Source organism: Mustela erminea, chromosome 20, assembly GCF_009829155.1.
Source record: "Mustela erminea isolate mMusErm1 chromosome 20, mMusErm1.Pri, whole genome shotgun sequence".
NCBI classification, from domain to species: domain Eukaryota; kingdom Metazoa; phylum Chordata; class Mammalia; order Carnivora; family Mustelidae; genus Mustela; species Mustela erminea.
This window is the reverse complement of record NC_045633.1, coordinates 38942920-38968386: the sequence shown is the minus strand read 5'-3', so window position 1 is coordinate 38968386 and position 25467 is coordinate 38942920. Positions and strand designations below refer to the sequence as shown.

The 25467-nt window shown below is 56.1% G+C and overlaps 1 protein-coding gene across 4 annotated transcripts in view; it reads left to right on the top strand.

Moving 5' to 3' along the window:
* The window catches only part of CALN1 (calneuron 1), a 492584-nt gene that overhangs the window by 1682 nt on the left and 465435 nt on the right, over positions 1–25467 (top strand). Inside the window, exon 1 of one of the 4 annotated variants that reach the window (XM_032328182.1) lies at positions 9453–9679. The exons of 2 other annotated variants lie outside the window; for them this stretch is intronic. The gene's annotated coding sequence lies outside the window, so the exon portion shown is untranslated. Of the gene's footprint in view, positions 1–9452; positions 9680–25467 lie in introns of those variants that run through there. One more of the 4 variants, XM_032328185.1, reaches the window with a different exon arrangement.

Here is a 25467-nt window from a genome sequence, read left to right as displayed (position 1 = left end):
GGCACAGAGAATGGGAGCCTAACCTTGTGCGTGACCGAAGACTTCCTGGATGAGGTGATGTCTGATTTCAGCCACGAAGAACACATAAGACTTACCCAGGAACATGTCCATCAGCACCCTGATTCTCCAGATTCTCTCCTCCTCCTGAAGGTCTGGGAACACTGGAGAGAGGCATCTGAGATGTCCTTCTGAGGTCTGTCCAGGACATTCGGGTTCTGGAGCCTGGACTCCGACACACTGGTTGGATCAGGAGTATGTGTAGACACACTCCTGGGTCCCTGGGCAATGTGGAGACATCAAGAGGGACGGGCGGTTCTCAGAAACCCTCAGGGGCTGACATCTGTGGGACCACTCCTGACTGCTGTCTAGGCGATTCTCCGGAATGGGTCCCCGTTTGGCATATAGGACACTGGTGGTTTCTGTTTTTAGCCTTTGCTGTGTGATGACTTCTATTTCAAGGACTAAAATTTAGGAATCCAAGGGGATTCATAAGCCTAACAGTGCCTGTTCTTCCTGTGGCGGAAGAAGGGAGCTGGGGACATTGCTCCAAGTGTACCGGAACGGTGACTTCCCAAAGCTGGAGCCGTTCGGGCTACAGGGTTACCTGCGGCAGCTTCGGTCGGAGAGTCTGGGGTGGGCTTGTCCAACGAGCAACCTCGGATGGACTTAGAAATGTGAAGAAAGGGGGTGCCCGGGGGGCTCAGTCGGTTAAGCGTCCGCCTTCAGCGCAGGTCATGGTCCGGGGGTCCTGGGGTCGAGCCCCGTGTTGAGCTCCCTGCTCAGCGGGGAGCCTGCTTCTCCCCCTGCTTGTGCTCTCTCTCAAATATGTAAATAGAATCTTTGAAAAAGTATGAAAAAAAGAGAAAGAAATGTTAAGAAAGGTTTAGCTGCAGAGGCGGGCCGCACGGAACAGGCCAGAGGAAAGGGGCGGGGGCACGTAGGAGTAGCATGAGCCAGTGCGGCAGCAGCAGGGCGCCTGGGGCGGGATATGCCACCGCTGCAGTGTGCCTTCGAGGGAGTGATTGCCTCTTCCTTTCCCTCTTCCTCCTCCCCCTGCCTCCTCCTTCTCGTTTTATTACCACTGTGGCGGGAGCTGTGGTCCAGGTGGGCCGGGAGATGATCGTATGCGAAATAGGAACAGGTTTGGGCGCCTCGGTGGCTCGGTGGGTTAAGCCTCTGCCTTCGGCTCAGGTCATGATCTCAGGGTCCCGGGATCGAGCCCCGCATCGGGCTCTCTGCTCGGCGGGGAGCCTGCTTCCCTCTCTCTCTGCCTGCCTCTCTGCCTGCTTGTGAGCTCTCTCTGTCAAATAAATAAATAAAATCTTTTTAAAAAAATAGGAACAGGTTTTCTTTTTTTTGCAAAGTAACATTAGTCCCACTTTCTCCCGGCGTTTAGATGTGTCCCTGAGTCCCGCCGCATACAGGACCCAGTACAGAGACACCTACGTATTTATGGTTCTACCTCATGTAATGCAACTTCGCATCCCTGTTTTTCTATACTTCGGCTTGTTCACACTCCCAGTGTCCCACCCCCCGGCCCCTCGGGGTGGTAAGGAGGCCGTAGGAACATCTACCTGTTCTGCACCAGCTACGCAGGGGTGGGGGCAGCTGGGGGACGGTTTGCTGTAACCAACAGCGAGGTAGGGTCTCCTAAGAGACGAGCTCCCTCTCACTCCCAACCAACTCCAGTCCTGCCACTCCGTGTGCTCCCTCTAGGCTCGTGGCGACCTCCTCCCTCTCCTCTGAGCTGTCCTTGGATTTGTGGAGTTTCCTGAGTCCCTGGAAGACATGGAGGTTGGCGTCATGATGATCTTTACCTTTTAAAATGTGCAAGTTCTCTAACCCGAGAAGAAATGAGGGGGTCTGGGGTCCGCCTCCGAGGACAGCCTGCCCAGGTGGAACCCCTGTGGCCCAGCCTCTGCCCGGCTGGGTCCTCCGGGAGAGGCTCAGACCCAGTAACCTCAGCGTATTAAGAAGCGGGTGGTGGTGGTGGGGGAGATTTAGCCAGGCTCCTGCTGGCAGTGAACGGGAATAAAATGGCCGGGACCCCTGGATAGTGTCATTTGGAGAGACGACTTCTCCGTGCTCTCTTTCGATGATGAGTGTGTCTTAATTGTGCAGAAGCTGCCTGGAGATGAGCAAGGACTCCAGCCAGGAAACCGCAAATCCGGTCCAGCTTCCTTGTGGACCGTAATCGGCCTGGAGGAAATGAGCCGGCGGGGGTCTTCGGCTGGGGGAAGGGAATGCTCTGGGCACTCTGGCAGCCCCCACCTCGTTTCCCACTCGCGCTTCCTTGCAAGACTCCCATCTCTTGGCCAGAAAGGACCGTGGTGCAGGGCTGGCTGGTGGCCATTCGCACACCCCCGACAGGGCTGCCCGTTGCCCGGTCCCCACTGTTTGACGGTAGAACCCTCTCCACAGCGGGTTTTCTGTGCTGGGAACTGGAACTCCGGGACTGTGGACCTCCCTCTGCTTTGCTTCTTCCGGCCTCAGTTTAGGTCTGTATATACAGGCTTGTCTGGCTGGTTCCTTTTCTCAGAAGCCGGTGGTTTTATTGTTGCATTTGGCATCTCCCTCGGCTGTGAGATAAAGAGAGGAAGTTGGGCCTTCGAGCGTCAGAGATGGCCTTGCCGAGTGACAGCAGTGTGATTTAAGGAAACGACACTGCCGCTCACAATGCGCATTATCCAGAACACCCTGCTGGGACCACTGTCTTCCCAGCGGCTCAGATGGCGTGGCCCGCTGTGCTAGCACCGGAGGTCAGGTGGACAGAGCGAGGCCATCCATCAAGCTGCCTGGGAGCCGCTCATTTCCTCCAGGAAATTCACCCGGGGATGCCCCCTGCGTACCCCCCCCCCCCACCGGGTCCCCACGCTGCTGCATTAGCAAGTGAGCAGCCTGGGGACCCGATGTCTGCCGAGGCTGCACCGTTGTCAGAACTTAGAGGGGCTCTTGTGGCCCAGAGCTCCCCAGGCCCTGGGAGCAGATTTCAGGCACAATGCGTGCATCCGTCCGTCCAGTTCTCGCATACGGTGTCCGGGGCCACGAGAGTGCTGCGCTCTCCGCTTAGGAAGTGGGATCGACAGAAGGAGGAGGCAAAGAAACTGGAGAGAGAGGGATCCGGGATGGGTGGAGAGAACGGATCAGGGAGCACGTGTCTGTTCCGGCCGGTACGGCTGTTTGCAGATCCTTTGTTTCGGCCGGTACTGCTGTTTGCAGATCCTCCGAACCCTTGACCTTCGGGGCCATGGAGCAAAACTCAGATTCATGGGGGACTCAGGAAGGCAAATCTCTGTGCCCAGCCATCGGGGAGGGGGGGGCGTGGAGCAACATCCGTACCAAATCCACATCCGCCAGGTAACTGACAGCGAAGGCGTAGGAGCTGATCACCGAGCTTCACGGGGCACCCACGGGACAGTGACCAATACCTTGGATCAGTGCACTGGACCCCATGTGTTCACAAAGGTCTCATGGGGCAGTGAGTGTGTGGATTTTCATCTCTGCTTAACCAGTCAGAATGGGACGGGCATCTTTTCGCCTCTAAGTCTGTGCTGTGACTTTGGTGCTTTGTAAGCTGGTGGCTCCACATCTTGGGCCCCGTACTCCGTGTTCATGGAAACGAATACCTTTCCTTCAACCGTGGACCCTCTGCCTTTCCTGTGATCTCACAACTCATGGGCAAGACTAGAGAAGTGGTTGCCTTGGGGAGGCCTTTTTTTCCAGCATTTGGGTTGTGTCGTCTGAGTCTGTGGGCAAGGTCACGTGACACAACTCTAGACAAGTTGACTAATGTGAGAAAAGTATTCAGAAATATTAAGAAATATTACTTGTATATTATTCTAATGAACAAGATGCATATTTACTTCCTGAACAGACTTTCCCATGGGTGGCTGCAGATTGTTGACATTTTAATAGAACTTTGCAAGTGTGAGTTCTACACGTTCTGCATTTTTCACCAAGGAGTTAAGGAAGCTTGTTGATGTAGAAGTATATGTTCCTGTTCATTGGAACCAGAGCTTGTTGTGGAATCACCATGTACCAAGCACTAAGGATAGGCAGGCAAAGAACACCTGTTGTTACTGTTTGGAGCGGGACACAATCGTGTGGGGGGCAAATGGCTGTACAGTACGGTGATTGCTACTATCAAGGGAGGTAGGTACCTCTGCTGCCTGGGGAAGGGTACATATAGGGGGCAAAGGGGTTCTTGTAGAAGGTTTCCCAGAGAATGTAACATCTGAGTAGGGCCTTGACGGATAAGTAGGAGTTCACTAAGGCAGCAAGGAAGGACATTCGAGGCTGGAGGAACAGCATGAGCTAAGGCCCAGAGATGTGTAGGGATGGCCTCTTATGGGGCTTGCAAGTGCCCTCATGTGGCTGTAGCTGACAGGAATTCGGAGGAGACGAGAGTTGGCAAAAGGAACACTGATGCCAGCAGCTTCGGAAGGACGTTTCATTTTTTAGATTTTTTTAAAGATTGTATTTGTTGAGAGAGAGAGAGAGAAGGGGCAGGGACAGAGGGAGAGGGAGAGAGGATCTCCAGCAGACTCTGTTGAGCGTGAAGCCTGACATGGGGCTCGATCTCATGACCCTGAGATCATGACGGGGGCGGAAAACAAGAGTCGGGTTCTCACCTGACTGCGCCACCCAGGCGCCCATCCACAGGACCTGTCAGGTCGGTTAAGGAGTCAGGTTTTATCCCAAGCACCGTGGGGAAACACATGTTTTCTAGAAAGCTTAATTTCATCGTGCTCCCACTATAAACCCATTGCTTACTTGGATCATACAGCAGATGCCTTAGATATCCCATATCGAGGAAGGGTTTTTCATGACGGCGCCTCCCTCACTAGGTCCCAGTCCCGCCCAGCCCTGTAAGAGCTTCCTTTCTCCCCGACCATGAAGTCCCAACCTTGTGAGTGCGCCCTGCTGACCTCCCCATCTGACCATGAAACGGTGTCCCCGTGAGCAATGTCGAGCTGGCTTTCTTCCATTCCCTTGCCTGGTGCCCGGTGCCCTCGAGCCCGGTCTTTTGGGAACAATGTCTCCCCATCAAGTCATCAACACCTACGGAATTTCCAGGTCCCAGCAGCCTCACGAGCCTTCTCCAGTGCCCCAGAGGGAGTGAGTCCTAGGGTGGGCACTGGCGTAGCGCTGGGTGTGCATTTCTTATCTGCCTCATTCTCTTCTGCAACTGTTTCATGGTTGTCTTCCTTCAACCTCCTGAGCTCCCCAAGGGCCCGGCTTTACCTCTGATGCCAGCAGGACGCTGGACACTATGGATAGATGGAAATGGGGTGCTTCACCTAGAAATTTCTTGTAGGAGACCAGACGAGATTGCAAACGGCTTCCGTGAAGCCAGTGGTCGTAGGACTGGGGTGCGGGGGGTGGTCGGTGAGGGTCGCGCACACCGGGTTGGGCTTGACATGGGTCCTGGGAGGTCCAGGTGATGTGAGGGAACACAAATGACCTTTGCTGCTCTGCCTCACATCCGTACCCCCGTCCCCTGTGGGAGAGGGGACGGTTTTGCTCTCCACGATGCTGCCTTTTTGCTCTACGGCAGACTTCCCAAAGGAAGGAGCCTCGGTGATCACCGTTCTGGGCCTGGGCACTGCATCAGTGAGCCCTTCTGGCCCCTGTGCTCAAAGAGTTCATGCCACACAGGGTCACGCTGTCGCTCTTCTCGTGTTTCGGCAGACAGCCCAGCCGGACAGGCCGTTGCTGAGAGCAGGCCTTGCCAGCCCCGTGGGGACCACTTCTTTCTGCCACCCCTCTCTGTCTGAGTCTGGGTGGCTATCACACCATGGTTTGCTCTCAGGCCTCGACATCATGTGTTCGGTGTGGAGGAGAAGACCCCAGTTCCTCCCTCGGAACTCCTGAGCCGGGGCACTGGTCCACGCTCTGCCTAGGGGTCTCTTGTTCTCAAGAGGCTGTCCCCAGACCATAGACCCCGCACCCAAGAGGATGACATGGAGATGAATGAAGGTCCTTCACATCCCCAACAGCCTACACCGCGCAGGCTCCAAAATAGTAGTGAAACACGCTACCATTTACCCAACACGCTAAAAACCAAGCAGAATGGAACGTATGAGCTACCCAGAGGCCTTCCTGCTGGGCTGGCTCTCCGTTCCGTCTTCTCCCCGTTAACCTCCTAAGTTGGCCTTCAGATTCTTCTGTTTTGAATTCGGCAGATCTAAAATTAGACCAGGAATATTTTTCCTTTCTGATATGTTGAAATTGGTGTAATTAATGACAACTATGTAATTTGAGGCTCCGACCTGTGGAATGATCTTAATACATAGTTCTCTCCTGTAATTTCTTCCAATCCATAAACGTTAACCTTCCCCTTCTCCAATGTGTCGTCACAAGTGCGAGGATGTTCAGAGGATGACTTGATCTTGACTTTTGGAATGCTCGAATTTGGGATCTCCAAGGAAAATTCTTGTCCGGCGAGGAAAACAAAACTGCACTCGGCGTTTCAAGCAGATGGCATTCAGTACGCAGGGCCGGTTCTACAGGAACTGGAAAGCAGAAATAACCCCAAGAGTTGGTAATTGCAAGGGCGGCTTCCGTCCCGGGGGGCAAGGGAATGAGAGAGGTTGGGTGGTCTCACCTGGGCGAGGAGGGGCCCGAGGGAGCTGGCCCAGCAGGACTGTCCTGGCTGAGGAGACCCAGGGTCGGGGAGGAGCGCGGCACAGCCGGCGTCTGACCACTGAGGGTCACGGCCCAGCAGCTAACCCAGTGGGTTAAGACTCATCCCTCTGCGGTTTGCTCCTTCCTGGCCTCCCCAGCTTCTTGGGGTCCTGCTTCGGCTGAACCGACAAGAAAGCCAGTGGGCAGGGGTGCCTGGGGGGAGTGGTCTGGAGAACTAGGCCCCAGCATCGCAGGGTGTCCTGGGCAGCGGGGGCAGAGCTGAGTGCCCGCAGGGATGAGCCGGAACCAGGAAAGCAGATCTGTCGACAGGCCGATTTCCAGGCTCCCCCAGATCACTCCTGCCATCTACAGAGATCGGGCCTCCGGGGTTGTGTTCTGATAAGCTTATCGTGCCCAAGTCTGATAAGGCTGAGCTCCTGCTGGGGGCACGAGGAGCAGGGACGGTCCGTCCGTCACTCACGGAGAAGAGGCCCTCATTGGGGCCAAAAGGGTGCCCATGGCAGAGCTTAGATAGGACGGAGGGAGACCCTGCGTCTCTCTGGGTCGTAGGCTCTTCAGTTTGGACTTGAAGAGGTCAGGGTCATCTTGAGGGTACGTCCTGGTGGTGGAGGCCGCAGGCGACCTTTCCTGTCTTCCTCAGCTGGGGGCCTCCCACGGGGCTGAGTAAGCCATTGCCTCTGCCAGGGGACGCAGCTTCCTGTTCAATCTCGGGGCTCACGGGTCTGTGTTCTGAGGAGCCGTGGGGAAGGTTGAGGAGAGCTTCGCACTGTGGCGCTCGGGGCGTGGCGTCCCACGGGGTCCCGTAAGGCCATCACGGTGGCTGCTGTGGTTTCGCGGGGACAGTCCTCGGACGGCTCCAAGAAATGGGTGTCGGGGCCACAGTCCCTCCCGCATGGGAGCGTTCTCTTTATGCTCTCTTTACGGTCGGCCTCCAAGCGGGGGGCTCGGCTTTGTTCCTGAAAACCGGGACAGAGACCCCGAGGGTCTGAGGGGCCGGCTGGGAAGAACAGGACTTGAACTTTCCCTTCCCCTTCAGATAGATGTGTCCTTGTCCAGGGGTCCTTCTCGGGCCTCTCTAGGCCCCGCAGACCCTCCTCGGAGATGCCCGTGCGGGGCCGGGGCTGTGGGAACATTCTCGGTTCCAGGCCCCATCTCCCAGCCCCGGCCCCGGCCCCGCGCTGACCAGTCCCCGCGGCTGCCGTCTTTGAAAGGCGAGCGGAGAGGCCATGGGCGAGGCTCCCCGGACGACGGGGACAGGCAGTCACACTGAACGGGTGTCGAAGGGGTGACCTCAGGTTCTCTGGGGACAGTTTTTATCGGCGGTGCGCAGGAGGCCTCGGGCACCTTGCGGTGGACGGAGCGAGCCGGCCAGGGGTGAGGAGGGCAGGGAGAGAGTTCGGCGGAGAGAGACCCTCCAGTCGGTGGATTCGGCCCCAGGCTCAGCAGGAACCGGACGCGGCTCTGCTCTCTGACCTGCTCCGGGCCACTGCGAGCCTCTCGCTCCCGGGGCAGAGTCCGGACCAGGGTGGGCGGACCTGACCCCCTGCAGCCCTCGCTGCCGAGGCCCCTGGAGACGATGCTGCCCAGCGACTCTCCAGACTTTCCAGGGCGCGCCCTCTGCAGGGAGCCGTCCCGTCCGCCGAGATGTGGTCAAGCTTGCGGTTTGGATAACGGAACGTGTTTCCTAAAAGTGCCGCGTCCCCTCCTCGCGGGCCGGCTCCGGGAAGAGCTTGGCTGGCTTCGGCACCGACATTTTACAAATGAGAAAACGCAGGCTGAGGAGGGGAGGGGGTCCCACGGGTGTTCGCAGCAGAGCCGGAAGGAATCTGAGGTTCCCCCCATCCCCAGGCCTGTTCCGTCTGGGACACCCCCTTGTTACTCACTCCAAGGCAGAGCCCCGAGTCTGGGGAGCCCCCGCAGCTGGGTTGAGCAGCGGTGTTGAGCAGCGCCCGGGGACAACCGCATGGCCTCAGCGAGAGTCCGGGGTCCGGGATGAGGATGAGACCCTGAGGTGTCGCCCGAGGCGAGGCTTCTCAGGCAGCCTGGCAGGAGGGCAGAGAAAGAGGCTGTGGGGACGGAGGTTCCCTAGGGGTGATGGTCCTGAATTGAGGCTCTTCCTGACTCAGTCTCCGCTCTGGGAAAGGCAGCCAAGGAGGCTGGCCGCTGTCCACAAGGGTTTGCTCTTCCCCTTCCCCCACCGCCTTTCTCCAGCCTCTCTCCTGGCCGTGCTCTGGAGCAACAGTCACAACTCTCTCTCTTGGTGTGTCTACCTGTAAAAGCAGGTGTGTGGTCAGGGAGCTGGCTGGCTGCGGGCCATGGCCTTTGCGGTCTGGGTATCCAGAAAGGGTGTGTGTGTGTGTGTGTGTGTGTGCGCGCACATGGGCGGATGTGTGTGGGGGCGGACATGTGTATGCATGGACAGGTGTGTGTGTGCGTGTGTGTGTGCGTGTGCGTGTGTGTGTGCAGTTTGCAGGACGGCTGTCACTGTGCATCGCTGTCCGGAGAGGAGCACAAAGCAGAGCCCCCACTTCCCACTCTCCCCGACACTGTCCGTCCCACTCCGGATCTGGGAGGGTTCCCCTGCTGCCAGCTGCACCCCACGAATCCAGCCTCCCTCCCTGGTCCGAGGACAGCGGGTGGGCGGTGCCGAGGTCCACAACCCTGCGGCTTCGATTCAGACCCTGCGGCCCGAGCCCCCCAGATCGCGGGCTGTGCTGCCCCACCGTCGGCGCTGCGGTTCCTCGCCGGACCGAAAGGTCTGCAGGAAGCTGTTCCGGCCGCCCGAGCCGTGGCCGGAGCAGCAGCAGAGGCAGCAGGCAGAGCGACACCGGCACCCTCCGAATTGGGACTCTAGCCCTTTAAATCTGCTCAGTTACCAAAAAACGAAGAGGCTTCAGACCCTGTTAATTAAAGCTCGCCCTGGCCCATCGCTCTGAGGAGCTGCTGTGCTCTGCTTCCTCCCGATGCCCTAGAGATTCTCCTCAGCTCCCAGCCATGGATCCCGGAGCGGCTCCCCCGAGACCAGCAGGAGGTACGGTCCTTGTCGGCTCGCTCTGGGGCTTTGGGCTGTGCATCCATCATCCCACGGACTGCCTGGCCCCCCGGCTTCCCCTCTGCCCCTCTGCCTCCTCTCCAGTTTCCCAGCCTGGGTTCCCTGCAGACAAATCAAGTTTCCTTGGGGGTTTGGAGGGAGGGGAGGGGTGGGGAGGGCCGGGGTCGCTCCCTGCGCGTCAGTTTTGGTCCCGGCTTCACGGAGCTGCCCAAGTGGCCGGGAGAGCTGGGGAAGGTGTTTCTGCCAGCCTGGGCTCGTGCAGAGCCCTCTCCTCCTCGCTGGGTCCCTTCCCTCGGGGGGTCACGGAAAGGGCATAACCCTGAGTGGACTCGCTTCTCAGATCAGTGACCGGCCACCGGGCTGGCCTGCCCATGGCCCTGCGGCCGCTCCCCCGTGACATTGGAAAACTCGTTCCGTCCAACTTTCTTTCTGTAAAAGTGTCCCGGCAGGAACCCCGCGTGGCACCTGCCCCCCGGCCGCCCCTTCCCTACCCTCACGCTGCCAGACGCGAAACGCCGGCTGTGGGACTTCAGGCGTGGGTCCCCCCTTCCCTGCGCCTTTTGAGGAAACTCACTTCCAGCTGAGCCCAAGGTTCTGTGGCAAAGAGTTGTTTTTGTTCAGGAGCCGGCTGGAGGCTGGCGGAGAGGGGGAGGAGATTTATCCCCTTCCACACCGCACTTTGTAAATTGTACTCGGGCCGAGGAACATCTATCTGCAAATCCTTCATTGATTTGTTCTCGCCTCCACATCTTCCTTCTGGGTGAGATGCTCGTCTTGAGTCATACCCGAAGGAGAGGTTTCCTCTCAGTCAGCTTGACACGCCTTCACAGATGTCCCTGAGAGCCAGGCCTGGCAGAGGGAGCCATTTTCACTGTCCTGAGCTAGAGTCCCCGGAGCAGGAGTTCATGGGTGCTGGGGGGGGGCACCCCCACCAAGGAAAGTAGCTTAGGAGAGAAAAAGCACTTTTATTGTTTTTTTTTTCCCCCAGGGGCTTTAAGACATCCCAGATGATTAACACCACTTCTCCAGTCGAGAAGGATCTGAACCAAAACACAGCTCGTGGGACTGGGATTTTCCCCCTGAGTTTTTGCCCGCAGGGTCCTAAACTGTTCCTATGAACAGTAGCTCTGGTGGGTGTAGCAAAGCTCTTTCCAACCCTCCGGCAAAGGATGGGAACTTTCTCTGAGTGCCTGTCGGGGAAGTCAGGATACCTGCCTCGCAGACGCTGTGGGTGCAGAGTGATTCCTGTTCTCAGAGCGGTAGAGCCCTCAGCCCCGGCAGAAAAGCCCTGGTTGGGAGGCACTGTTCAAACCCTATGAACGAAGCCCTCAGCGGCATTCCTGATCGCTGTGCCCGGCAGTGGATCTGGGTCATGGTCTGAGGCTTCTGAGGGAGGCGCCCAGGGAGAGGTGTTTCCTGCAAACAGAAGCCCACCCCGGAGGCAGGATGGTGGGGGCGCCGCGCAGGGTGAGAAGGGGGCCCACGGGAGGTGCCGGGGCAGGTGTGGCGCCCGCGTCCAGGCTGTGCTTTCGGCTGGGGCGTGGACGGCTCCACCGAGGCTCGGGCTGTCGCCTGGAGCTAGGATGTGAGCAGGACGGTGGCCGCTTCCGTGAGCTAACAGAGCGTCCCACCGGGGAGCTCCTCCCATGGCCAGGGGCCCACTTCGAGGTCTCCTCCCTCTGTCCCCTTGGGGCCTGAACACCGCGGCCCTTCTGCCTCCCCGGGCACCTTGCTTGCATCAACCCTCTTCCTCGGCCACTTTCTAGAAGTCAAAGGAGCCCAGACTTCACAAAATGCGCCCTGCACGGCAGGGAGAGGCTTGGGATAGACGTCACCAACCGTGTCCTTGGACGGGCTGGGGCCTATTAACAATAAGTGACTAAGTAGACTGTTCCTTGTGTCCATTTTTCTTTTCAACTTAATGGTGTGTGTGTGTGTGTGTGTGTGTGTGTGTGGTGTTTTAATTTACTGGATGGCTGCTGGCTTTCAAAAGCTGTAAATGGCTTTGCGTAGACATGGCAACTTTGCACAGTTCTGTGGTCCCTGGATGTTCTTGGAACGGCCTTAGCGGGGGTTCCCGTTACCAGGGAGCTGGAGGACGGAGGTCACGGCCCGGAGGGCGGCGAACCTTCACCGGCAGCCGGGCACCAGCGCACGCTGCTGTGCGGCCTGGCCGGCCGTTAAGCTTCCGTGGGTCTCACTTTCAGCCTGGGGTACCGTCGGCTTGTCGGGATTAAATGGAACAACTTCACCGAAGTCTGTGCGTGCAGCTGGTATGAAGGAAATCTCTCCTCTTGTCTTTTGATGAAGACATCTGCCTCTAATTAAGCAAAGCCTAACGTGAAGGATAAAACCACTTAAATAGCTCTGGGGACCCCTTCACTGACTGTGGGGCCGCGTCTCCTCTGGGGGCAGGCACCCCCTCTTCAGTGTCATTATCCTCCCCCAGTGGCACTGAAACTTCATAAAGGTTCATTGAATGAATACGTGATGGTATGCGGGCACTTCACCTTCACCGTAGGTGATTTTTAATGACGAGGTGAAATCACTTCTCGCTCAGCCTACTTAAGACACGCGCTAAGCCAGACAGATCAAAGAGCCCGTGACTGCAATAAATTCGGACTAGACGGTATCCTTTGCAAGGAAATCTGAGTTGCAGTAAAAAATATATCGTGCCCTAGGACATGCATCAGGTGCCTGAGGTGACCTTGAAGCCATTCTGATTGCTAAGGAGACATCAAGGTGACTTCTGCTTGTCCCTCATGACGTGTGAGGCTCCGTCTTCTTCCAGCTTTGAGGAAGAGACCCTGAAGAGGGGAAGGGCTCGAGGTGGAAAGAGGCGCTCACTCTGCCACTCCGGTGTGTGATGGGAGTCAGTCCCTCTAACCGTCGGTTAACTGGCAAGCTGAGCCGTGGGGACACAGTAGTACTGAGGCGAGCCATTGACTGAATAAATATTTATCAAAGATGATGGTAATAATGATTATCCCACTTCTGCCACCTCACAGAGCATGTCCTTGGCTAGGGCTGGAGGCACCTGCCTTCGACGGATGGGCACCTCTGCTCTCAAGCATGAGGACAGACCAGCAGAGAAAGGGTGTCAGGGCAGACTGGTACAGGCTAGGGCAGGAAAGAGCCCGGTGCCTTGTCGGGGCCCAAGGGTGGGGTCTACTCTAACTTGATTGACCCCCAAATTGAGTCCCCAAACAGGTGGTTTTGGAAGAGCCTCTTGGGAGAGGAGGCCAATCATGGAGGACCCACTGGCTGGGCTGCTGGGTGATTCCACTGGGCTGTGTTCTGGAAGGCCATGTGAGAGAGGAGGCCACAGGGCCAGCTCCCAAAGGGCCTTGGGTGCCCACAAAGAAGGGGACTTTATTCTAAGGGACATAAAGAGTCACTGAGGGGTTTTAAGCAAGAGAATCCCTTGGGAAAATTAAATTTAAAAAAAAATTAAATTAAAATTAAATTTTTAAAAAATTTAGTTGAAATTTTCATGAATTTACATAGACCATGCTGTCTTCTGGACTCTGAGGCTACAGCAGTGAACAAACCACACAGGAACTTTGTCGCTGCCGAACTTCTATCCAGCGGGGAAGACAAAACGTGAGGACAGAAGGGTGGGGTTGTAGGTTGTAAATAGCAGCCGGGGGAGAGAGAAAGCAGAGAAGGCAGGTAGGGGCAGGGAGCGTGATGTGCCCTGAGCGTGTACAGTCCTACAAGGAGGGAGAAACAAGGCAGCATGGAAATTAGACCCCTGGAGGGTCATAAGACCTTATTAGCATGGAGGGTCATAAGAACTTTCACTTTTACTCTGAGACGGAAGTTAGCACCGGGCTCTGAGCGGAGGGGAGACTCCTAAAAACGATCCTTCGAATTGCCGTGCTGTGAAAAGGTTGTAGGTGGGCTTGGGTAGAGCAAGAGGACTATCGAAGAAAACACAAAATCCCGGGGAGAGGGGTGGTGTCTGGCCCCGGGGGAACAGCGGAGGTGTGAAGAGTGCTGGGTTCTGGACTTTCTCTCTCTTCTTGAGGATGGAGGCGACGGGATTTGTGGACGGACTGGATGGTTGTGTGAGAGAAAGATGAGTCAAGGATGACTCAAGCTTCGTTGGCCTCCCATGGGGATGACTGTGGGTGGAGGAGGTTCGGGAGAAGATCAAGGGTTCGGTGTTTCTCCTGTTAACTTCGAGGCGTCTGCTGAGCATCCAGCAGAGAGGCTGAGTGGGCTGTCCTGGGTTCACAGCAGAGATCCGGGCTGGATACAGTCCTGGGAGCCATCGGAGGACAGATGGTATTTAAAACTACCTCAGATGAAATCATCAGGAGACAGATTATGATGGAGAGGACTGAGTTTTGAGGGATTACAACGATTTACAGGTTGCAGAGAGGAGGAAAAACCAATCAAGGATATGAAGAAGACAATGTCTCTTCTGTTCAAGACCATTCGCCCCGTCCTAACTTCTTCCTCCTCTCCCGGGAGGATTGGTAGATCACCCTCCTCATCGTCAATGTGTCTTTTTCTCCCAGCTTCTTCCCACCGCCCTGGAGATCTGCTCAGACCTCTCTCCTTTCAGAAAGAACCCTTCTGACCCCTAAGTCCTGCACTCACTTTTACCCGATTTTTCTCTCTCTTCTTTCTCTCTTTCAACATTAATCGAACAACCACTATACGCTGGGCATGAAGGATAGAGAGACCAAAAAAAGCAGACTTTATCCCACTTGAAAGACTCCTCATCTACATGAAGCACTGTGGATGTGCACATACAGTAAAACCTAAGGTATATAGTTATAAGCTGAGGACACAATTTTTGAACCACGGAGAGTATAATTTAGAGCAGGAGAGCAAGACTGGAAGACAATAGGATGCGCGCGTAAAGGTCAAAACGTTGTTAAGAATGTAATGGAGCCACTACTGATCAGGACTTCCGGTGAGAAAAGGGAACTCAGAATTCTGTAAGAAATTCACTGAAGTTTAATATGTGTCCAAGAAGCTCTCATATCTTAATGATACGGCTCCATGCTTCTTTATATCCTGAATACCGTACCTAACCAGCACCCAGATCAAGGAATACGACGTCATTCACACCCGAAACTGCCCTCCGACTCTTTGTCATCCCGTCTAGCCAGTGTTCTGCTGGGACTGACATTACGGATTTGCCCATTTCAAGCATTTTGAGACTTGCTTTCTGAGTCTCATTGTTTATGAGATCATATGCTAGCTCCTCAAGGAGAATGAACGTTTTCTGGCCCTTCCTTCTAAAAGACTATTTTTGTCTGTAGTTGCATTTGGAGGACACTGAAAGAATTAGGTAGACTCCCCCTTGTCTATTTCCGTAACATATTTCGGAGAGCGCACGCAAGACGGCGTGTAGGTAGTGAATCATCACACTAGGAGCTCGGACGACAGACGGGTAAAGGCTATTTAACATCGTCTGAAGCCTGACAAGGGACAGTCAGAAGGTAAAGCCGGGAGAGGGCAGAGGGTTACATGCCAGAGAGACCAGGCCACCGAGGGGCTGGGGAACGGCCCCCGGAAATGAAAGCAGGAGGCGGCTAGCGCGACGTCCTAGAAGATGGTGGCCACAGGCCGACTGACGGAGGTCAAGGACGGAGCGTCGGGAACCTCGAAGTGACGGTCTGAGGGGAGACAGCAGTTCCAAGATTGGCTCTCGTGGCACAGAGAGAGACGGGGGCAGACAGAAGAGGCTGCCGTGTCCAAGCAGGGGTTTTGTTGATCCAAGGAGAGCAGGAGAGACTTGCTCATGTTCTTGGAGGAACAGGTAGGCAAGGGATAAAGGGGAGAGGAAAGAAAATCAGAGAAACAGAGACCTAGAGGCGCCTGGTGGCTCCGTGGGTCAGTGTCGGCCTTCGGCTCGGGTCATGGTCCCCGGGTCCTGGCATCGCGTCCCGCATCGGGCTCCCTGCTCCGTGGGGAGCCTGCTTCTGCCTCTGCTTGTGCTCCCTCCGGCTCTCTCTCTGCCTGTCAAACAAATAAATTTTAAAAATTAAAAAGAAAACGGCAGGGACCTGGATGAATTCCCGTTCTGTGCGTGCGTGCTCGCACACCCTCCGCTTGGCTTCCCTGCGTGCTTGCACACCCTCCGCTTGGCTTCCCTGCGTGCTCGCACACCCCTCCGCTTGGCTTCCCCTGCGTGGACCTGTTTCTGGTCCTGGACCCTCCCTCCCCCTAGTTCTCCTAGTTGATGCTAAGACGGCCCTTAACCGCCACACACCCCCACGGTACAGGGGGCGGTGGGGAGGGTTCTAAGATGTGGGCCACTCGGTCTCTCCCTGAAGAGAAGGTCACAGTGGGGTCTCCGCTGGGCTCTATCGGAGTCATTTGTCAGGGCTCGGGAGCCCACGGCGAGTGTCCGGCCTGTGTCCTTATTTCTCACGGGGGGACCCCGAGGCCCGAGTCTTCCCGGCAAGGGAGACACGACAGCAGCGGCCGAGCTTCAGCCCAAATCTCGCTTGACCAGAGCATCCCCAGCCTCCCTGAAACCTCTCGACCTCTCAAACCTGAGTGTGTCCCAAATTCGGGCGCGTGTCAACATCCCCGGAAAGGTTTGTGAGGACACCCGGGGGCCCACCCGGAGTTTCAGAGCCAGTAGGACGGAGGTGGGACCACGGACTTGCCTCTCTCTCAGCTTCTCAGATGCTACCGAGGCTGCTGATCGTTGAGAAAAATGCCGGGGGGTGCGGGTGGGGGGCAGAGTGGGCAGGGGAGGCAGAAGAAGGAGTGAGGAAAGCTAGACCCGGCGCCTGGGAGGTTTTCCCTGGGGCTGATCTCAGTCCCTCCCAGGTCAGGCCTGAAGGAGGCGGGGGGGGAAGGTGCCACCTTCCAGCCACCGAAAGGTCCGGGGAAGGCGGTGGGGCCGGCCGCGCTCGGAGACTGACCCAGCAACGCTGGCTGAGCCGGCGCGTCCCTCCCGGCACTCACAGCTCCCATTCCGCGTCCAGAACCCCCGAGAGCCCCTCGGGGACCCCCCAGGGAGGGAGGAGAGCCGAGCTGGGTGCGACCCCAGGTTTCTCTCCAGCATATTCCATTATCTTGGCGCTCAGAGCATCTGTCAAGCGAATTCCGTGTTTCTGGCAGGTTATCACGCCCTGAATGAGTGTGCTGAAATAAAAGTTATAATAAAGCTGTACCAGACTCTTAAATTGTTAAAATTTATTATAAAATGTGCATAGTTATGAACTGATTTTCGCCTGTGTGTGTTTGCCTGTGCCTGCAGCCAAAGAGATGAAAAGTGACTCTGTCAAAGGGAGGCCGGAGTTGGCTCCCGGAATTCTCCAGAGTCCCAGTGGGGCCGCAAATGCACAGACTCACAGAGAGCTGGCGTTGGCCTCTCCCCGAGGCCTCGGCTTCTCTCCGCGCTGCCTGGCGTTCCCGGGCTGCAAGTCACGGTCCCCTGGGAAGGAGGGCTGTCCGTCCACTCGGCCACCGCAGGGAGGCCCCGGGCAGGCCGAGAGAGGCGGGGCTACGCAGGCCTTGGTTTCATGAGCGTTTACTCTCCCAATGCCCTGTTGCTCGAGGCCCCTAATCCCGGGACCAAATGTTCCGGCAACAAAAGCTGCCGCAGATGGGCTTCCACCACGTTCTGTCCTGCTGTCCCCGCAGGCCTGCTTCTCCCTCTGCCTTTCGAAAGCCCAGTGCAGGTGCCAAATAGTCCTTGGCTCAGCTCAGGCTGTTCCCCGCTTGGTCCGGCCCCAGGGAGCCGCCCACCGGGCTGCCAGAGCGTCCTGAACATTCTCTTGACAGTGTTCCCCGTGCTCACCTCTGTGGGCTGGAGGATGGGGTCCCTCTGTTACCAAGAAAGAGGCTCCCTGCCCTCCTCCGGGTGGAGGGGGCTCCTGACTCCCAGGGCGCATTTCAAATCAGGTCCCAGGGTGCTCTCTGGATGCGGGATCCAAGCCCCTAAGACCTGGGCTTCTAGCCTCAGGGTCCCTATTGCCACCCCAAGACCAGCGAGGCTGCAAATTATCCTGAAGCCGGGACCACCTCGGCCCAAGAGAAGGAGAGAATGAAAAGCTCAGAATGTTTCCCAGATGTCAAGGCTGAGAGGGTTTTCTTTCCTCGGTGCCACTGGGGTCGCCCTCCGGGGGCTCATCCAGCTACTGGTGGACGTGCAATTCCCTCCGGAGCAGGCACCATCCCAGGGTACTCCGGGGGCAGGGGGAGAGCTGGCCCCTTCTCTAGGGTGGGGAGGGCTCCCTGCCTAGCACCTGTGTGGTCCCCGGTGAACCGAGAGGACCGCGTGGGAGAGCTCTTGGATTGTACATTCCCTCCAGGAGAGATTTTCCTCCAAATTGCCTCTATTTCTTCCCCGTGTATATGGCATAGCTGCTCCCTAAGCCTCCCAGTTCAGCATCACTCTGGGAACCGGGGAGTACGCTCCTGCTTTCTCGTGGATGTACTGCTTCGGTGGGTAACCCGATTCTCCGACCCTGGGACACCAAGGCTACCAGCCAGGGCCGGAGTCGTGAGGAGGGCGAGCTATATCTTAAAGACAACTGGGTGGTTCTGATGGCTTTGTCCTTTCTAATCGCAGAGCTGGAGGAAAATAAAACTGCAGCAGCAGAAACCAAAGACACTTCAGTTCCACGGAGACTGGCTGTCCCATCGCCGAGTCCTCACTTTTCTTCCCTCTGCCCTGTCAAAGCTTTAGGAGAGTCTGGGCAGGGGCGGGGGGTCAGAGATAAAAAGTCATAAATGTTTGGGTTCAAATATTTGGGTTTGGGTGAGTGACGGGTTTACTCCCCTCCCCCGGCACGGTTGTGCCGCCGTGCACCCAGGGGATGCAGAGATTACGAGAATCCGTAATAAAGCGACGTCTAGTTAGCTCATGAGCATCGTGTCTTTGGCCAGGCAGTGATTTTCTAGTCTGAAAAGACAGTGAAATTGGCCGTACGAGAGCTGGTGCCTGCTGAAGTAGATCATAAAGTGGCGGACTGAAGAGAGCCGTGGTGCACTGCAGAAATCCCACAGTCAGGATCCGCTGATGCGTTTGCCTGCCAGTTCCAGAAAGCGTGCAAGGCCGCTTGCAAAGATGCATATGCAGTTGCCAGACGTAATCAAATAACCAGGACGTGGGCAGAGAAAATACGACAAAGGAGAAGACGAGGCTGAGGAAGGAAGGATGGGGCCAGGATGGGTCGGGACACAAACTCGCGGCATCGGACCTGGCACGTTTGTTGGAGGTGGAGCCCTGGGGCGCCCTGGACCCTCCCCTGGGCCCACCCAGAGAAGGGAAGCAGTCTCTGGCTGCAGACCCAGCGTCTGTGCGACAGAAGCAAACCGGCTGCTCCGCAGAGGCCCAGCCACTTGTGTCACCAGAGGCGGAAAAAGATAGTTCCGCGGGTCCCCCCAAACGGCCAGTGTGTGAAGCAACGAGTCCTAAACTGCTTTTACAGTCCCTACAGCGAGGGACTTACTAGGACGGCCCCTTGCGATGTTCCTCTGGGGAGGGGGGATGATGCGGGACCTAGAGGTGCCCCAAACACTCTCCGAAGGTCCGCCTCTATCGGAGTTTCGAGTGTCCGTGACAGACTTTCATTCATGCCTTTCTCCATGATGAGTGATTCACTGTTGGAATGCCAGAGGCTGCTGCAGGGTTTCAGGGGTGTGTAGTGTGTGTGTCTGTGTCATTGTGTCTGTGTCTGTCTGTGTTGTGTGTCTGTGTTGTGTGTCTGTGTGTGTCTCTGTGTGTGTCTCTGTGTGTCTGTGTGTGTCTGTGTCTGTCTGTGTTGTGTGTCTGTGTGTGTGTGTCTGTGTGTGTCTGTGTGTGTGTGAGAAGGTGGTGGTGAGCGGTGAGGGCGCACTGGCGTCTGTATGCCCGAAACGATCAGCTTTGTTCCTCTCATTGTTCGCGTTGGGGCTCCTCATAAGATTTACTTGAGGAAAGGGGTTCCCACGGCGAACATTAGCATGAAAATCACAGTTTAGAAAAATGAGATGGACTTCACTTCACTCATGGTTGTTCTCCCCACAGTGTGCTCACGGAGCAGCGATTTTGAGGTGATTCTCCTTGACAAGTGCTTGGAGGGCAGCTGCCCTGGGATGCTGGTTGGGTTCACTCCCATATGCTTTGACAGTTGGTAGAGCTGGAGGTGGCACCGAAATCCTCCTGTGAAGGCGGAGGAGGTGACCAGGACACCTTCCTAAACAGAGCGCTATGTAGGACGTGGCTCCTGCCCGACCAGCGCCTCAGAGCTGGCATCTCCTCTGACTGGTTGGTGTTTGACTGGCCTCCATCTGGATTGGTCAGTGTCTGCGCCCTGAGTGTTTTTACAAATTTTGAATATCACCCTGTCTGTGGGTAGGGTTGGGAAACTCCTCAAGAAGAATTTGGGGTCCCATCTAGAGTCCAGACCAAGGGTCTAATAACTTCCCCAACTCTGACTATGGCAGAAATAATTTGATCCGGCAAAAAAATTTTTTTAATTAATTTTTTAATAAACATATAATGAATTTTTATCCCCAGGGGTACAGGTCGGTGAATCGCCAGGTTGACATACTTTACAGCACTCATCATAGCACACACCCTCCCCAGTGTCCATAACCCTGCCCCCTCTCCCTACCTCCCTCCCCCCAGCAACCCTCAGTTTGTTTTGTGAGATTAAGAGTCTCTTTTGGTTTGTCTCCCTCCCAATCCCATCTTGTTTCATTTTTTCCCTCCCAATCCCCTGCCCTGCCACTCAGATTCCTCATATCAGAGAGATCATATGATAATTGTCTTTCTCTGATGGACTTATTTCGCTCAGCATGATACCCTCTAGTTCCATCCACGTCGTCGCAAATGGCAAGATTTCATTTCTTTTGATGGCTGCATAGTATTCCATTGTGTATATATACCACATCTTCTTGATCCATTCATCTGTTGATGGGCATCTAGGTTCTTAGAAAAAAAATTTTTTTTAAACATCTACCTCAGGGACTAACCTCCTCGATAAACATGGATTACGCCTGACCTTGGACATCCTGGTTCCCTCTGATACGAACTAGCCATACACTAAACACCCAGGCCCGGGAACAAGCTAACTTTACATATGTATTTCTTACTTTAAGTCAGTTAAGTGATGAATGTTTTGTGAATAATGGTGACATCGGGTTTCACAATAGCTTTCTTTTGGGCAGTAATTAGAGACTAAAGTTACTTGTCTATAACAGCCGCTACTAACTCACAATCACACAACTGTGCTCTGTGTTCGAAAGAGAATGATTGTTCTCTGGTGGAGTTTGGTTCACCTAGGAGGGACCTCAAGGAATCAAGACAGAAAATAAGGAGGAAAAAATACAGTCCGGCTTCATGCCATGTTCATAGTTTCGGGGTGCTTCTCTATGCACCATCTGTTACTCTAAAAGCCGGGGACAGAGCAAGGAACAGAACTGATTAGGTTCCTGCTCTGAGGGAGTTTACATCCTAGTGATGACACACAGATAATAAACATTTAGCAAATGTTTTCTATTATGACATTGAGCTAAATGCAAAATCTGCAACCACGTGGTTTCTGTCAGTTGCCTTTCTTCTTGGTACGGATCATGTTTTCCTGTTTGTTTGTACATCTAGGAATTTTGAATTGTGCCCCGGACTTTGTAGATAAGCTGTGGTAGAGACTCTGGGTTCTGTTATGTTCATGCAAAGAGTATTTATTGGTTCACCAGTGTGTTTGTTTTAGCTGGACCACAGCTGAAGTGTCCATTCAGTTCTCTGAGGCTTAGCCGGCCGGCTTGAGTCTGCCCTGGCTGGGTAGATTTGGGGGGTTGACCTGATGTCTGACAGCATGACTCATGAGATTTGGGTCCCTCCCTCTGTGATTCTATCCTTGCCGGTGAGTCTCTCCTCCTTCCCAGCTGCTGGTGGTGCCCTGAACCCTGTCTTCTAATTGCTCGGCAGTAAGACTTCGGTGTCTAGCCTCACAGGGCACTGATGGGGGCTGCCCTCGGTTGAAAGTCACACAAACAGAAAGGTGCTCAGTGCATTTCAGTCTTTCCAACATCAACGTCCCTTCAGTGTCCCCCTGCTTTGAGTCACTCTCGTGCCTTCTGAGCATCATCTTTTATGCATCGCCCAGACTTTACGACTATTATTTGTTATGGATGTGATTTATGACAGAGAGTTGGCTTAATATGAGCTACTCTGGGACAATTAGGAGCAGAACCCCCAAACTCAGCAAACAAATAGGTAGGTAGGTAGATGGGTAGATACGATCGTTTCAGATGGTGATACGTGGCAAAAACTCGTGTCTGGAGTGCGTCTGTGGACGGGGCACGTCACCGGAGTGACTGGGGAGAGCCTCTTAGGAGGTGGCATTGAGCTGGACCCGAGTGAGGAGGGGAAGCCGGGCGCTCATGGATCCGGGCGCCAGCCTCCAACGGGAGCATCAGGCATACAGACGCGGGCATAAGGGTCTGGGGTGTTGCCGAGGCAGGGATTTGGCTGCGGGGTGAGTGGGTGGTCAGAGAGGTGGGTCACAGGGCCTCGGGGACCTCAGAAAGGCAAGAGCATTTCATTCTGTATCTGATGAGAAATCACGGAAGAATTTGAAGCAAAGCGTGATGTGGCCCGATTGACACCTTCCAAAGACCACCCTGGCTCTGCAGAGAACAGGCAGGAGCGGAAGCAGACTGCTTGGGTTGTCTAGTTGGGGAAGGTGAAGCTTGGGGCAGGAGTGGCAGCCCACAAGAGGCCCTGCGTGGGGGACAGGCCCCAGCAGTGTGGAGGACTTCACAGTGGGAGGTGGGTCAAAGCTGGCTATGGGGGGGTCAAAACTGGGGACAGTGACAAAAGACCTGGATAGGGTTGACAGAATGGCCCCTAAGAGACTGTTCCATCGCCCAGTGGTCAGAGCAGAACAGCCCCGTCTAGCCCCATCTGCCTCTCTGTGCAGCCAGGCCTGGAGGACATGCCTAATAGAAATGTCTTCCTAAGATCCCACAAGTAAGATGTCTGGGTCTGCAATTCGACCCACGTGACAGAGGTCGGTGCTGATCTCTCTGCTGCGTTTCCTGGGGGTTGGCGAGCCCTGGGGGCTCCTGCTCAGGGACAGGAAGCTGGGGACCTCCTACCAGCCGGCAGGAAGGCACACATTCAGATGCATGTATTTTCCAGAGCAGCTGATTATGAACCGTGAGGCCTCCTTCTAGAAGGCCTAGGCTGTGTGGGCCCTTGCCAGAGGACATGGGTGTGTGTCCCCTAGGGAGACCACAATTGCAACCCTGTCCTGGGGGCAGGGTCTCAGGGGTCTCCTGGGGTGAGGTTATAGGGGAGTCAGCCCTCCAAGGGCAGAGAGAGAGGAGTCTCCTCCCTTGACGTGGGTGGGTGGCCTGGCGCTTCCTGCCCTGGGCCTAGGTGATCCCTGCGGCTCCTCAGAAAACTGAAGTTTGAGACTGAAAGAGAACAAAGAGAGAAGAAAGAGAAAAGGCAATAAAACAGACCCACAGATAATGAAGAAACACTCAGTACAAGTCAAGACGAGGCGATAAAACTCAGTTGAAATGGATGAGGTGAGAGTCTGAGAGGGAGCCCGGCCAACAGCACGAGAAGTTCCACACGGAGAGGAGGAAGACGGTAGGCGTGTGCGTGACGGAGTAAGGACACGCCTTCAAAACGGAAAGGACAAGTGTGTATTGACATGGAACCTCACAGGAGAGGAGTGTTTCCAGCAGTCGGCGGAAAGGGCCGTGCCAGGCGGCGCGGGTCTGTAACCAGCTCGGGTCCCTCTTGAAAGTGTGGAGTCCAAAGGCGGTCTGGGCCCCTTCCCTCCAGGCTCATAGACCTCCGGGAGGTTGTGGTCTTGGGCTCCCAGAACCAGCGCCTGTTCCGCAAAGGCCGTGGGCAGCAGGGAAGAGAGGCCGCGAGGAACCAGCGGGGTAGCTGTTCAAGAGGTGATCCCAGGGGATCACCAGGTGCCCGGGCGAGTGCCAGCTTCTCCCTGTCTCCGCCCCCGCCCCCGCCCCATGGCATCCAGGGGAAAGGACCATGAAATTCCGGCGTCCATCTGCAGTGAACCAAGACTCGCAGCAGCACCTGCTAAGTAAGAAGCAGCAGCACCTGTGTAAGAGGCCGTGCGGCCCATGGGGCGTAGGGTGAGATCAGGTAGCCACTTCCTCCTGCGCTGGAGCAGAGCCCACTCGGAGAGTTCAGTCCCGTCTGCAACCCCGGTGTCTGGCTACATCTTACCTTATTTTCCCAAGTGTCTTGTTGGTTGTGTCTACATACAACGCTAGGCTCAGGGTCCGGGTCCGGGTCCGGGTCAGGGTCCGGGTTATAGTGAGCACCTGATCAGCATACGCACCCTGGGAACCCTCGGAAGCTGGCGCAGATCGCTGTGATGTCTCCAAGGCCAGCCGGGGGAGATGTCTAGGACACCAGTGTTCCTGAAGTCAGGACGAGGACCACCACCCAGCCTAGCCCCTGAGGATTACCCAAGAAGACCCAGACATGAGCCCTGAGTTAAAAAGGGGCAGCAGACGCCCTGCCCACTGGTCCCACTGGGCATGCGTGAGGGAAGCCCAGGTGTTCCTGGGGCTCTCCTTTCTTTCATGCTTCTCAGGGGATCAGAGTCTGCCCAACCGGGACGGCAAATTACTCTAGGTCGTAAAGAGCTTGAACCCCTGGAGGCCCATCAAGATCGGGTGCACCAGACCAGTTCCCCTCGGAAAGCTCTCGAGCTCCGGGAGACCTGAGTGAGCCGGGACAGAGGCTGTGGCGGACCTTTGCCCGGACGCGCCAGCAGCGCTGGGTGTGGCCGCATAGGTGGGTCCTGCGCCGGGTGCTGGGGATACTGTGCTGAGTGCGGGGACACTGTGCTGAGTGTGGGGGCTGCCGTCCTCCAGGGCCCTGGAGTGGGGGTGCAGGGCTCCTCCCAAAGAGGAGGCCTGGGGAAGAACAGGCAGGCAGAGTGGGGAGCTCCTGGTGAACCCTGAGACCCCACGATCCCCAGGTGGGGCTCAGAGCACAAGGTCACTGTGATGGAGGCTGAGGGCCCTGTGTCCCAGGGCAGCCAGGGTTACCCCAGACCTACGGATGAGTCCCCACAACCGTGACTAATGAGCAAAAAGAGCTAACGGACTCCTCTCCCTTCTCCAAGCCTCTGCCAGCACTGCCACCAAGAATAATAAGCATTTAGAAACTAATTATACATCCGGACAGATCTGTTTCAGTCTACTGGATTGAACATAATCATATTAAAATATAATGAACACATTCAAATACACAAGGCCCGATGGCACAGCCACTTAGAGCCCGCGCTGGCCAGGGAGCTCAGCCGCGACCGAGAGGGGAGGTGATGGCCTGGTGGGAGCGGGGACCCTCGGGCCTGAAATTGATTTCCTTGTCCCTTTTGGTTTAGGTCCCAAATCTGCAGCCTCCTACCCCAACGCGGGCTTGTTCTCGCACACTAGCGGTGGCTCTGTGCCCTGACTTTGTCGTCTGGGGCTTCGTCTTTGTCCCGCTGGGGCTGGAGAGACGGCGCAGGGGCCGCAGGGTGCTTCCGGCATGCTGATGGCCGCAGCCTGCACAGCTCCCAGCAGCCAAAGTCCACGGGGCGGAGGTGGGGGGCCTTGCCGATCCCACCGTGTGGGAGGCCTGGCCCAGGTCCTCCCTCGGAGGCCGGGTGGAGGGCACTGACCAGCACTGCTGTTTCCCAAGCCCCGGCCTCTGGCTCCGCATCTGGCCCTGCCCAGCTGGACGCACGGAGCCCATCTCCAGGTCTCCAGCTTGGAGGCGGACTCGGGCCTCTCCTGGGAGTCTCCGGCACCTGTCG